The sequence below is a fragment of the Suricata suricatta genome, chromosome 6, assembly GCF_006229205.1.
Source record: "Suricata suricatta isolate VVHF042 chromosome 6, meerkat_22Aug2017_6uvM2_HiC, whole genome shotgun sequence".
Taxonomy (NCBI): domain Eukaryota; kingdom Metazoa; phylum Chordata; class Mammalia; order Carnivora; family Herpestidae; genus Suricata; species Suricata suricatta.
This window is the reverse complement of record NC_043705.1, coordinates 117,669,406-117,682,032: the sequence shown is the minus strand read 5'-3', so window position 1 is coordinate 117,682,032 and position 12,627 is coordinate 117,669,406.

Sequence of the window (12,627 nt, the reverse complement as noted above, 5' to 3'; positions counted from 1 at the left end):
GGGAGTGGCAGAGAGCAAGAGAAGGGAATCCTAAGCAGGCTCTGTGCTGTCAGTGCAGACACTACTGTGGGGCTTGATCTCCTGAACTGTGAGATCATAACCCAAGGCAAAATCAAGAGTTGGAAGCTTAACCGACTGAGCCACACAGGCACCCCTTAACAAGTAGTCTTATTAACTATTTTTTAGCTTTTTCCCTAACTTCAGATGGTCACACTTTTCTGTTATGAGTTGAATTTGTCTTCCCAAAAAGCTATGTTCAAATGATAATCCCAATACCTCAGAATGTGACCTGATTTGGAAATAAGGTTGTTGTAGATGTAACTAATTAAGATGAAGTCTTACTGGAGTTGCATGGGTCATACCCCAATATGACTATTGTCTTCATAAGAAGACCATGTGGAAACCTAGAGATGGGTTGAAGATAGAAACAGGGATGGAAGAGATGCATCTACAAGCCAAGGAACACCAAGGATTGTCAGCCTTCACTAGAGTTTAGGAGAAAGGCATGGAACTAACTCTCCTACACAACCCTCAGAAGGAATAAGCTTGGTTACCATTTTAATTTCTGATTTCTTAAGTCCAGAACTGTGAGAGAATAAATTTATGTTATTGTAAGCCACTCATTTTGTGATACTTTGCTACACAGCCTTAGGAAACTAACACATCTTCCTTATAGTCAATTACCTCTAAGAGTGTGCTTATAGGGACACTGGGTATAGGGTCCTGTGTAGCTCAATCTGTTGAGCATCTGACTCTTGACTTCAGTTCAGGTCATGATTCCAGTGCCCTGGGACTGAACCCCACACGGGGCTTTGTGCTGAATGTGAAGTCTGCTTAAGATTCTCTCTCTCTCTCTCTCTCTCTCTCTCTCTCTCTCTCTCTCTCTCTCACTCTCTCCCCACTACCTTTTCTCTCCCCACTTGCTCTCTCTCTCTCAAAACAAATAAATAAAGAAAAAGAGTGTGCTTATATTGTTTCAGAAATTTTCTGTGCATGTACATTCATCTATCTATATCTATCTACAGCTATATCTATTAATATATATCTTTCCAGTAGATATTGGGATTATATCATAAGGCTGCTCTGTACTTGGCTTATATTATTTATTTTTTTAATTAACATAATTGAAGTTTTTTATATATCAAAAGATAAAGAATTACTTTGTTGTGTTGAATGGATGTATGCTAAGCCATTGAATGGATTTTATAACATATTTAACCTGTTGTCTACTGATGGCTATTCCATTTTTTAAAATACAAACAATACTGCAATGGACATTCTTGGATAAATACCTTTGTGAACACATAAATATGTATACAGGATAAATTCCTGGTAGTGGAAATATCAAGTCCAAGGATATATGCATTTTAAAACGTGATGCTTTTGACAAATTGTCTTCCAAAACAGTAGTTTTAGTTTACCTTTTCACCAAGAATTCCTGTGTCTCAGAGCTGTTACCGACATTGTTTGGAACCACGCTTTTGATAATTCCCCTATCTTTAACTGAGAGTGAGGTTAAGTATGTTCTCATATATTTTTTGGTTATTTGTATTCATTTCCTTAGAAATTAGCCAATTTCTAATGGGTTGTTATTATTTATGTATAGGACCTCCTTTTAAAATTATTATTTCTTAGAGCCTGGTGGTTCAGTCAGTAAAGTGTCCAACTCTTGATTTTGGCTCAGGTCATGATCTCGCAGGTCATGGGATCAAGTCCCACATTAGGCTCTGTGCTGACTGTGTGGAGCCTGCTTAGGATTCTCTCCCTTCCTCTCTTTCTGCCCCTCCCCCACGTTTACTCCCTCTCTTTCTCAAAATAAATATATAAACTTTAAAAAATAAAATAAATGTGAATATTTTTGTCCTAAAGTGGCTTTTGTATATGGAAGAGACTACCCAGGGGTTTACTTTTGCTTAAAAATTTTGCATTCAATTTATTAAAGTTAAAAATCCAAAACTGTACCTCTTACATAAGTTTTTAAATTCAGTTTCCAGATTTCTTCTTCCTTTTTGTAAATCTAGATGATTTTAGTAACTATTTTTAGGGGAATTAAAAAAATGTTTATTTATTTATTTTTTAATTTTTTATGTTTATTATTTATTTTTGAGAGACAGACAGAGACAGCGTGATCAGGGGAAGATCAGAGACGGAGATACAGAATCAGAAGCAGGCTCCTGGCTCTGAGCTAGCTGTTAGCACAGAGCCTGATGTGGGGCTCGAACCCACAAACTGTGAGATTATGACCTGAGTTGAAGCTGGACGCTTAACCGACTGAGCCACCCAGGCACCCCTATTTATTTATTTTTGAAAGAGAGAATGGGTGAGGAGCAGAGAGAGAGGGGAGAGAAAATCCCAAGCAGAGTCCACACTGCCGGTCCAGAGCCTGACCCAGGGCTGGAACTCAGGAACAGTGAGATCATGACCTGAGCTGAAACCAGAAGTGGGACACTTAGCTGACTGAGCCACCTGCCCCACTAGGGGAATTTTGTAATGTGTATGATCACATTTACAGACTTAGTTGACTAAATTTCTGCATATATTTTTAAACTAATTTTGTTAATTTAATCTGCTCAACTTCCTTTTTAATTATGTCAATTATCTGTCTGAAAAATGTTCCCATGTAAGATTCTTTAAAATCTTAAAAAAACAGCAACATAGTGATGTTTAATCCTTTTTCATATTCAAAGCTTTCATGAACATTGTATGTGAGTTAAAAATTGCAAATCTTTTATCAACTACTTCATGATGCATTTTGAATTGGAATTACCTGGGCTCTCATTTTAATATCTCAAGTTCCCTTAAAGATCAGTAATGTTTTATAATTACCAAACATAGATATATTGCCTAGCCAAAAACAGTAGTAAGATTGTTTTGATTCTCTTAAACACGTCTATACTTAATTTTAAAGTTTTCTAAAGTTGAAAAATGCAATCTACTAAAGTGCAACTTCAGCACAGGGTTGGGCTCTTTCCCTCCAGCCATGAGAGTGTGACTTAAGAGTTGGGCGTTCAACCTGCTGGGCCCCCCATGCAGGCCATTTCTATTGCAGCATTGCAGAGGACTTTAACTTGAGTATTGAAATTTCTCTTCATAAATGAGCCCCAACACCCCCAGCCCTGGGCTTTCTCATAGAGCCCTGCTGTTTCATTTTCTTTCTTTCTTTTTGTTTTAAATTGAAGTGTAGTTGACACACAGTTTTACATTAGTTTCTGGTGTATAACATAGTGACTCAACAATACTCGTTATGCTGTGCTCGCCACCAGTGTAGCTACAGTCTGTCACTACACACAGTGTTATAATACCATTGACTCAGGAAGCCTGGCTCCATTGGTTAAGTGTCCAATTTCTACTCAGGTCATGATGTCATGGTTTGTGGGTTGTAGACCTGTGTCGGGCTCTGTGGAGACAGGTCAGAGACTGGAGCCTGCTTCAGATTCTGTGTCTCCCTCTCTCTCTGCCCCAGCTCTCTCCATCTCTGTCTCTCTCAAAAATAAATAAACACTAAAAAGAAAATAACACCATCGACTGTATTCCCTGGGCTATGTCATGGAGCCCTTCTTCTATAGGCCTGCATCTTGCTGTGGCTTTTAATGCTTCTTATTCCCTCTGAATTTTCTTCCCTCTTCTCTTTTCTTTCTTACCCCAATCATTGAATAACTGTTAGCTGTTTGTGAAGAACAGTTTATCTAAATCTGTTAAAAACAACAACAACAACAACTGCCATTTTACAAATCATGTTCTTGCAAGAGGCTCATTTTTCCACCCAAAGAAATATGTCAAGGTATTTTCCTAGACAAAGATAGCTTTTCTCTTTAAGAGAAATTCTGGTGCCCACTATTAAAATTATATATGTGTGTTCACTATAATAATTAAAATAATGAGTGTACATATAACTTTAATAATTAAAATGAAAATAATAAAATTATTTTATTTTTTTTCTATCATGCTATACCTACCTTTCCTTTCCAGAACTCTCTTATTTCTTCTCACCTGTGTGTACCCAGCTGTGGTGCATGAGGTATAAACATTTCCTCGCTTTTATCTGGTGTTTGTTTTGAGACCTCTTGATGGTTTCCACCTATTTCTCCAATCTTAACATTTGTATTTCTCTTTCAGAAATAGTTTTCCTATGATCTTTGGGAAAGCTTATATTTATGGCTTCTCCACACTTAGAATGCCTTTGTTTTTTTTTTTCCTTTTTCTTCTCATGATTACAAAAGTAGGGGGGGAAATACCCTCTTTATATTGCTAAAGGCATCCTCTAACTTTAAGATGCCTTTTTTTCAATGAGGAAAAACACAGCCCGCAAACACATGACTGACTCATATAGTCTCCTTTCCCTTTCTTTACACGTCTCAGCACTCAATAGGCCATGCTCCCTCTCTTATAATTCTAAATCTTTAAACTAAACTGTAGTCTTTATTTGGGCCTACATCTTTCATTCTGCGACTGTTTAAAAACACATTTTGAACACAGCGCAGCACACCTGTTTTATACAAAACCATGTGGTATCCAATCGACATAAGCAGCTAGTGATGTTTAGAAGATGCCGGAGAGGTTGGGAGTTCAGGAGAGGCCATGTGGCTGCTCTTTTGGAAGACTAGAGACATAGATGTAATTAGGAAGGAGGAGGAATGCATTCTAGGATTTCCAGGTCATAGGACAAGATGCTCCTTGGGGAATGGCAGTTAAGGGCCACTTGAAGGGGGTTGGGAAGGGCTGCTCAGAAGGAGGAAGGTGGTGGTCCAGATGAGACCAGACGAGAACCAAAGATTAGGGGTGTGACAGTAAGACTAGATAAGAGGAGCATATGAGTTTCATGAGGTAAGTGCTATATCTGGTCAACTGACTAAACATGGAAAGTCAAAGATAATAAGAAGCGGAAGATTTCTCAGTGTAACTACTCAAGAGTGTCTGACAGATACATTACTTGCTCTGGTAGGGATGGCGGAAATGAAAGATAAATTGGTAAAGCTTCATAATATTCAGGGTCAGTTGATGTTTGTATACCCATTTCAGACCATGTTTCAAATATGATTGATTTCCTGGGAAAATTTATGTCTTCAAAGGAAAAGAGTTCCTAATTAGCATCTGTTTCACTTAGACCATGTAAATGGCAAAGACCATTCAGGCATCTGTTATGTGTCCAATATTATTTGAAAAGATGTCTACATTAATCAAATTAATTGTGCAGAGCCAGGCTTCAGATTCTCGAATTCTTTTTTAACACACATACAAAACATTTCTACTTGCTCTTTAGAAATTCTATTTTTTAAGTAGTTATATCTAATGACTTTTTCCTTCTAAGTCCTGTGTTTAGAACAATCACTGATGGGTTGTTATAAATTGTTTCCAATTTCACTCTTGTCTTTGCAATGTTATCCAGCACTGTGGTTTTAAAAACCATTTATGCCAGCAATTCCTAAATTTGTATCTCCAGCTCTAACTTTGTCCCTTAACTCAAGACTCATAGACCTACTGCCTCTTATGTGCCTCTACTGGAGGTGTAAGAGGTACTTCAATTGAACACAAGCAAAACAGAATTCTTCATTCTCTTTCTTTCCCTTCCTTCAGCCTGCTCCTTCTTCATTCTTCCTCTCAACTGATTATGCCAGCATCCACTTGCTTATTCAGACCAAAATATAGCAGTCATCCTTAGTTCACTTTCTCTTGTCCTTTATGTTGATACCGCTAGTGAGTTGGGTCAACGCTGTCCATAAAACTCTTTGTGAACCTGCCTTCTTTTCTTCATTGTCTTGGTTTCTATTCTGGACTATCTTCCCTTCCAACATCGAATGCATTATCCATAAGGTAGTCAGAGTAATCTTTGAAAAATTCAAATCAAAGCATGACTGTCCATCTTTCTCATACTTATAATAGCTAAATATGTGATCCTGTATCTATTTACTTCTCTGGCTTTAACTGATCACTTTCCCTTCTCACATGATGGAACAACCACACTGGCTTACTTTATGCTCCTTGAGGGGCCCAAGGTTATTGTGCTTTGTGGACTTTTATGTTTATCAGCCTGGACCTCAGATGACTAGAATCCTTTTAGTTCTCCAGTTCCTATTGTATTATTTTTTTAAATTAATTTCCTGGGAAAATTTATGTCTTCAAAGGAAAAGAGTTCCTAATTAGCATCTGTTTCACTTAGACCATGTAAATGGCAAAGACCATTATTTTGAGAGAGAGAGAGAGAGACAGTGCAAGCAGGAGAGGGTCAGAGAGAGAGGGAGAGAGAGAATCCAAAGTAGACTTTGTGATGCCAGCACAGAGCCAGATGTAGGACTTGAACTCATGAGCCGAACCAAGAGTCAGATGCTTAACCAACTGAGCCACCCAGACACCCCTCAAGTTCCTATTTTAAGTCTGACTTCTTTAGTATTGCCTTATCTGATACTTTAGCACAGTCGGAGTCCACCCAGGAAAATGAAACCACTCCTAAGTATTTAAAATGGGAAATTTACCATATAGTATTGGCCACCTATGTGGTAGAAGTGCTGAGAAGCAAAATAGGAGATAGTAAAACAACCCGGGCATTCACAACTGCGGAAAGCTACAACCAACCTTAGGCTGGAGGGACAAAAAGAGAAAGCAGGTTCAATGAAGAACCTGCATAAGCTAGAACCACCTCGGGCATGACTGGTGAGAGCCAGGGAGGAGGTGTAGCTTCTACTGAAGACACACCCAGCACAGGGAAAGAAGGAAGAAATGCACTGATTTCTCCCATCTTCCAGTGCTCCAGTCTCATGTCGGTGATTTCATTGATTAAGCTGCCCAGCCATAAGTTAACTAACATAAAAGCCTGTGACTTGCCAAGGTCAGCCCCACTGTGGTGTAGAGCAGAGTAGGACACTGAGGAGAAATTAATCTGAATGGAATCAGATGAAGGATAGTCGTATTTCCCAACTGAAAGTGGACCCCTTGCCCAGATAAGTCCTATCCAATCATTGTTTTCACCACAGCACATCTCATTATCCCATTGTTGCTGACTTGCTTTTTTTTTTTTTTTAATCTCTCTTTAGGTCATAGCCAAAACAGCATCTGGCATATATCATGTGCTCAATAAATGATTTTCAAATGAAGATAAAGGGCAAACAATTTCCTCTATAAGGTCATAGTAGAAAAGATACACAAAGGATCACTTTAATCATTTTCTAAGTTTATGCACAGGGTCACTTTAAATCAAAGCTAGGTTATTCATTAACTCAGTGGCAGATACACATTTCTTGCAGATTCTCTACCTTGGGGGGAGGCTGGCGTCTCTAGTATTATATTTTACTGAAGAGATGACTATGCACTTTTTAAAATAAATACCTGTTGATTCAGTCTTAAGAGTTTAGTTTTTGTTTCCTTAGTCAACATTCTTCTTTAAGGAAAACTTTACTGAAATAGCTGTGATGTTTCTAAAATATTATAGGATGTTTTTGTTTACAGGTAAGTGTTTATTAAAATTTAAAAATGATAAGAAAGACTTAACTATCTAAAAATTACAGAGTGCCTCTTATGTCTTAAATACATTGTATCCATGCTGTTTATGATACCTTTAGCACTAAGACCTCAGAGCACTAAACTGTGACACAGTTTAGCATTACTGTTCTCCTATTTTTAACTGAGAAACATGAGATTCAGGAATAACAAGAAGTTTCTCTCAGAATTAGAGTATCAGAGGACCAAAAGAATCTTTTTTTTTTAAATCTTTATTTTTGAGAAAGAGAAAGAGATAGAGCATGAGCAGGGGAGGAACAGAGTGGGAGACACAGACTCTGAAGCAGGCTCCAGGTTCTGAGCTGTCAGTACAGAGCCGGATGTGGGGCTCAAACTTACTGCAAGATCATGACCTGAGATGCTTAACCAACTGAGCCACCCAGGTGCCCCAGAAGACCAAAAGAATCTTAACAAGATAACTAAATATACTCCCTTTTCTGCCAAGGTATGCATTGAACTGTTGAGCTAAAATAGGATTACATCTAAATCCACATTTGTTAAAGGCTTTTTGGGAAGGAGATTGTAATGACTCCATTCTAATAGCATTTACTGTTCATAAATGTTTCCTGCTATTTATTCTATATCCTTTACACAATACTTTCAGCTTATTTGATTTCACTCCTTCCTGACCTCCCATAATTCCCTCAAGTTTGCATCGCCTTTTAATTTTTTTCATACACAAAAATCTCATCTCTGTAACAAGAACATCAATAAGAATTACATTGCTTTACATTGTTTTAGTTACCCCTGGAGTCCATGTTCAGGGATCTTTCAACTAGTGGATGGACTAGTTGATGGGCCTTATGTAAACTTAGAAGTTTTAGAGTCACAAAAGCATTTAGGAATGTCAGATTTCATTCACTTTGAATTGGCAGTTTTTCAATTGCATCAAGTGCTAATCATTTCTGAATCCTCATTAAGAACTTTTCCCAGGGCACCTGGGTGGCTCAGTCGGTTAAGTGTCCGACTTTGGCTCGGGTCATGATCTTGCGGTTTGTGGGTTGGAGCCACGCATCGGGCTCTGTGCTGACAGCTAGCTCAGAGCCTGGAGCCTGTCTTCTGATTCTGGATCTCCCTTTCTCTCTGATCATCCCCTGCTCGAGCTGTCTCTCTCTGTCTCTCAAAAATAAACAAAAAACATAAAAAAAAAAGAACTTTCCCCAAAAAGTTAGATTACAACTGAACAGTAATGTAGTACTCTCTCATGGTTGGTATTGTTGTTCATACCAATACATAGAAATAAATATGCCTACAAATACTCAAACACCTAGTTAAATGATAATGATAAAGATTGTAATTTTAGAACCTATTTTACATGGAGAAACTTACTAAGAGAACAAGAGATAAGCTATGTAATCTACATGATACTGGGGCAAAAGAGATTTAATAACAAGATAATCACAAGAAACAACAGCAGCCAACCTTTACTGAGTACTTCTTATGTGCCAAATAGCTGTCTAAATCCCTTTATATTTTTTCACTTAGTTAATCTTCACAATAACTCCACAGGTAGGCACTATTATTATCCTATTCTAAGAAAAGGAAAGCTGATGTATAGAAATGCTAAATGTCCAAGAGTATGCGGTTGGTAAGTTGCAATGCTGACATTCAAATCCGAGAACGTGTTGCCCCTAACCACTAAACTACAGCTTCAGTGGGTGAAGGGAAGGGAACTTTAATAGGAAGTGTCCAGGAAATGGCATATGGTGGCTCTGGTTTCAGTTCTCACTACAAGAAGAAGTGACTGTCGCTTGCCACAGCAGACAGAAGACCACTCTTCTCCCAGAGGAAACACAGCTGCCCAAGAGAAGGCACATAAAGATACAGAATCTAGTGCAGTAAAGCTATGGTCAGAATTTGAGGGAAGCAGAACTTCATGAAGCACTTGATTAATAAAGATGAGTAAAGATGATGCTTAGACCTAATTGTAGCATGAGTAGGGACCTAGACTTAGAAAAAAGGACTCTGAAGCAAGAAATGGATGTTTCAGGCCGAACCGGAATCCTGTTGTACAGACCACTGACTACATACAGATCAAATGAGATTGGATCTGTTTCCATAGCCCCTAGCCTACACAGATGACTAGCTGCTCAGTAGAACATATTGGTGGTCTTCTACTGATCATTGTTTATAATTATACAATTTCTATATGATGATGTGAATGTAATCATCCTCAGTAAAGCCTTTCACCGTCTTACAAAAGTTCCCAGACCAGGGGCACCTGGGTGGCTCAGTTGGGTGAGTGTCTGACTCTTGGTTTTGGCTCAGGTCATGATTTCACAATTTGAAGGATCAGACCCTGTGTTGGGCTCTGCGCTGATAGTGTGGAGCAACTGCTTGGGGTTCTTACTCTCTCCCTCTATCCCTTCTTCTCTCTTTCTCTCTCTCTGTCCCGCCCCCACTTGTGCTCTCTCTTTCTCAAAATAAATAAAAATAAACTAAAAAAAAAGGTTCCCAGGCCATAGAATTTTTAATCTATATTTGTATATATTGTCAAATATGAGCTCTGAGGTGGGAGAGTAGAGCGTTGAAGAAGTTTAGAAGCTCCATGTTATAAATACCCGGTATATATGTCAGCATTAGCAGCTGGTGTTACATTGAAAATGCAAGTTTCAATAATTTTTCTAGCTATTAAGTAAATACACACATATGCACACATATATTACTATACACACACACTCATGTACATTTCTGTAACGCATTGCCCTGTCCCATTCCAGTCTCCTCAACTGATTGTCAAAATCTCCTTGTGATACTGCCCCACCATACTGAATGCATATTGCGTTGTTTTAATTTTCCATTGTTTTCTGCAGACCCCAAATCATGCCATATCCCTTCACCACTCCTACCTCAAACTTGTTCTTGCTGCTTTAACCAACAATGAATTTCCAACTTCTAGCTTTATGCAAATTTAGTTACTTTTCAAGGCATAAATCAGTTGCTGTTTCCTCAGATGATATTTTATACTATCCCTGATTATTCTCATCTTTGTTTTCCTTTAGTAATTTTTAGGAATGCCACTTTGGTAATCAGTCACATGGTGCCCCATACATTGTTGTGATTTGTGTGTGTATGACTTGTCTGAAAAATCACTCATATACTTCTTGGGCCTAGGAACTGACTTAAATTTCTTGCCCTTGCACAACTCCTTGGACAATGGCAGGCATATAGCTGATTCTCAATGCACAATTGTTTGTGATAAAATGAATTGAAAGCACTTAATTGTTTTACTTCAGACTTACTGACGTCAATAAGTAAATTATTTTTGAAGGACTTTTATCCCCTCGTGCATTCCAGGAGGACCTGAGGGGCACACACTATACCAGAAAGAGTCAGAGCTCCTTTTAAATCTATTTTATGTTCAGGGAGATAGATTATGTCCTCTTCTCTCTATGTGCTTTCTAGTCTGGGTAATTTATGCATCACTAATGTTGGACATAAGAGCATTTCATTGGAAGACAGATGGAGGGGAAAGTTCTATTATTATGGAAGCGAGTATGCAATTATTTGAGCACAAACATATTCTTATGATAGTCCTGAAGTTGACTTTTCTCCCATGGATGCCTTTGTCAGCTTAAGTCCTCTATGTCCAGAGACTGGTACAATTCTGTTTTATTGGCATTGGTATTTGGACAGGCAGTTGTTGGATGGATTAATGAGAAATAATGAACCTAAAATATAAAGTTTATCTGATAAGTTACTCAGTAATCATATTCCATAGTGATATGCCTCAGTTTCAAACATTTTAATCCATTTTGTGAATCCAGCAGCTATATGTAGTTACCTAATACCGTCTTCAACTATTTTGTGCTTTTGGTCTTAACCACATCCCAGAATTATGACTTTAATAATACTAATAATGCTAACAGTTAACATTTAGGAAATACTTGTTATAGGCCCACAGTTATTTCAATAAATCCTCACAATAACCCTATGAAGAATGTACTATTACTACTCTTCAGTAGAGGTGAGGAAATTGAGGCTTAGCGAGGTCAAGTTGCTTCACTTAGGGCATACAGTTAATAAGTGGTGGAACCAGTTGGTTGAGCATCTGACTCCAACTCTTGTCATGATCCCACCATTTCTGAGTTTGAGCCTGAATTGGATCGCTACTGTGAGCCCAGAGCCTGCTTTGGATCCTCTGTCCCCGCACCCTCTCACTTTGCACTTTCTCTGCTTGTGCTCTCTCTCTCTTTCAAAAATAAAAATAAACAGTAAAAGAAAATAAGTGGTGGAACCAGGACTCAGTGTTCTTCTGACCCTTTAAGATCTGCTAGCCTGACCCTTGCTGTACTCAGTACCGGCATCACCTGGGAGCTTGTTAGAGATGCACAATTTCAGGCTCCATCCAGACCTACTGAGCTATCACGGGATTTTAATAACTTCCCACCCAATTCCAGGGCACATTAAAGTTTGCACATTAAAGTCTGTTCATGTCTTCTGCCCATCTTTAATTGGACTACTTGGGGGGATTTTTGGTGTTCAGTTGTGTAAGTTCTTTATATATTTTGGATACTAACTCTTTACTGAATATGTCATTAGTAAATATCTTCCCCTATTCATTAGGCTGTCTTTTTGTTTTATTGATAGTTTTATTTGCTGTGCAGAATTTTTTTTTTAATGTAGTCCCAATAGTTTATTTTTGCTTTTGCTTCCCTTGCCTCAGGAGAAATATCTAGAAAAATGTTGCCATGCCCAATGTCAGAGAAATTATTGCCTGAGCTCTCTTCTAGAGTTTTTATGGCTTTAGGTCTCACAGTTAGGTGCTTAATCCACTTTGAGTTTATTTTTGTGTATGGTGTAAGAGAGTGGTCCAGTTTCATTTTTTTTGAGGTAGTTGTCCAGTTTTCCCACACCATATGTCAAAGAAACTTCTTCCCATTGCCCATTCTTCCTCTTTGTCAAAGGGAGGATGGGTGAATTAGGTGAAAGAGATTAAAAGCACACTTATTGTGATGAGCACTGAGTAGTATATCTAATTGTTGAATCATTATACACCTGAAACTAGTATAAAAGTATATGTAACTCCAGTGGAATTAAAAATATAAAATTTTGAGAAGCACTGCTCTAATACACCTGGTTATAATGTCTCTATTCTTCACTCCATCTCTATCTTCTCTTACATGTTGTAAACTT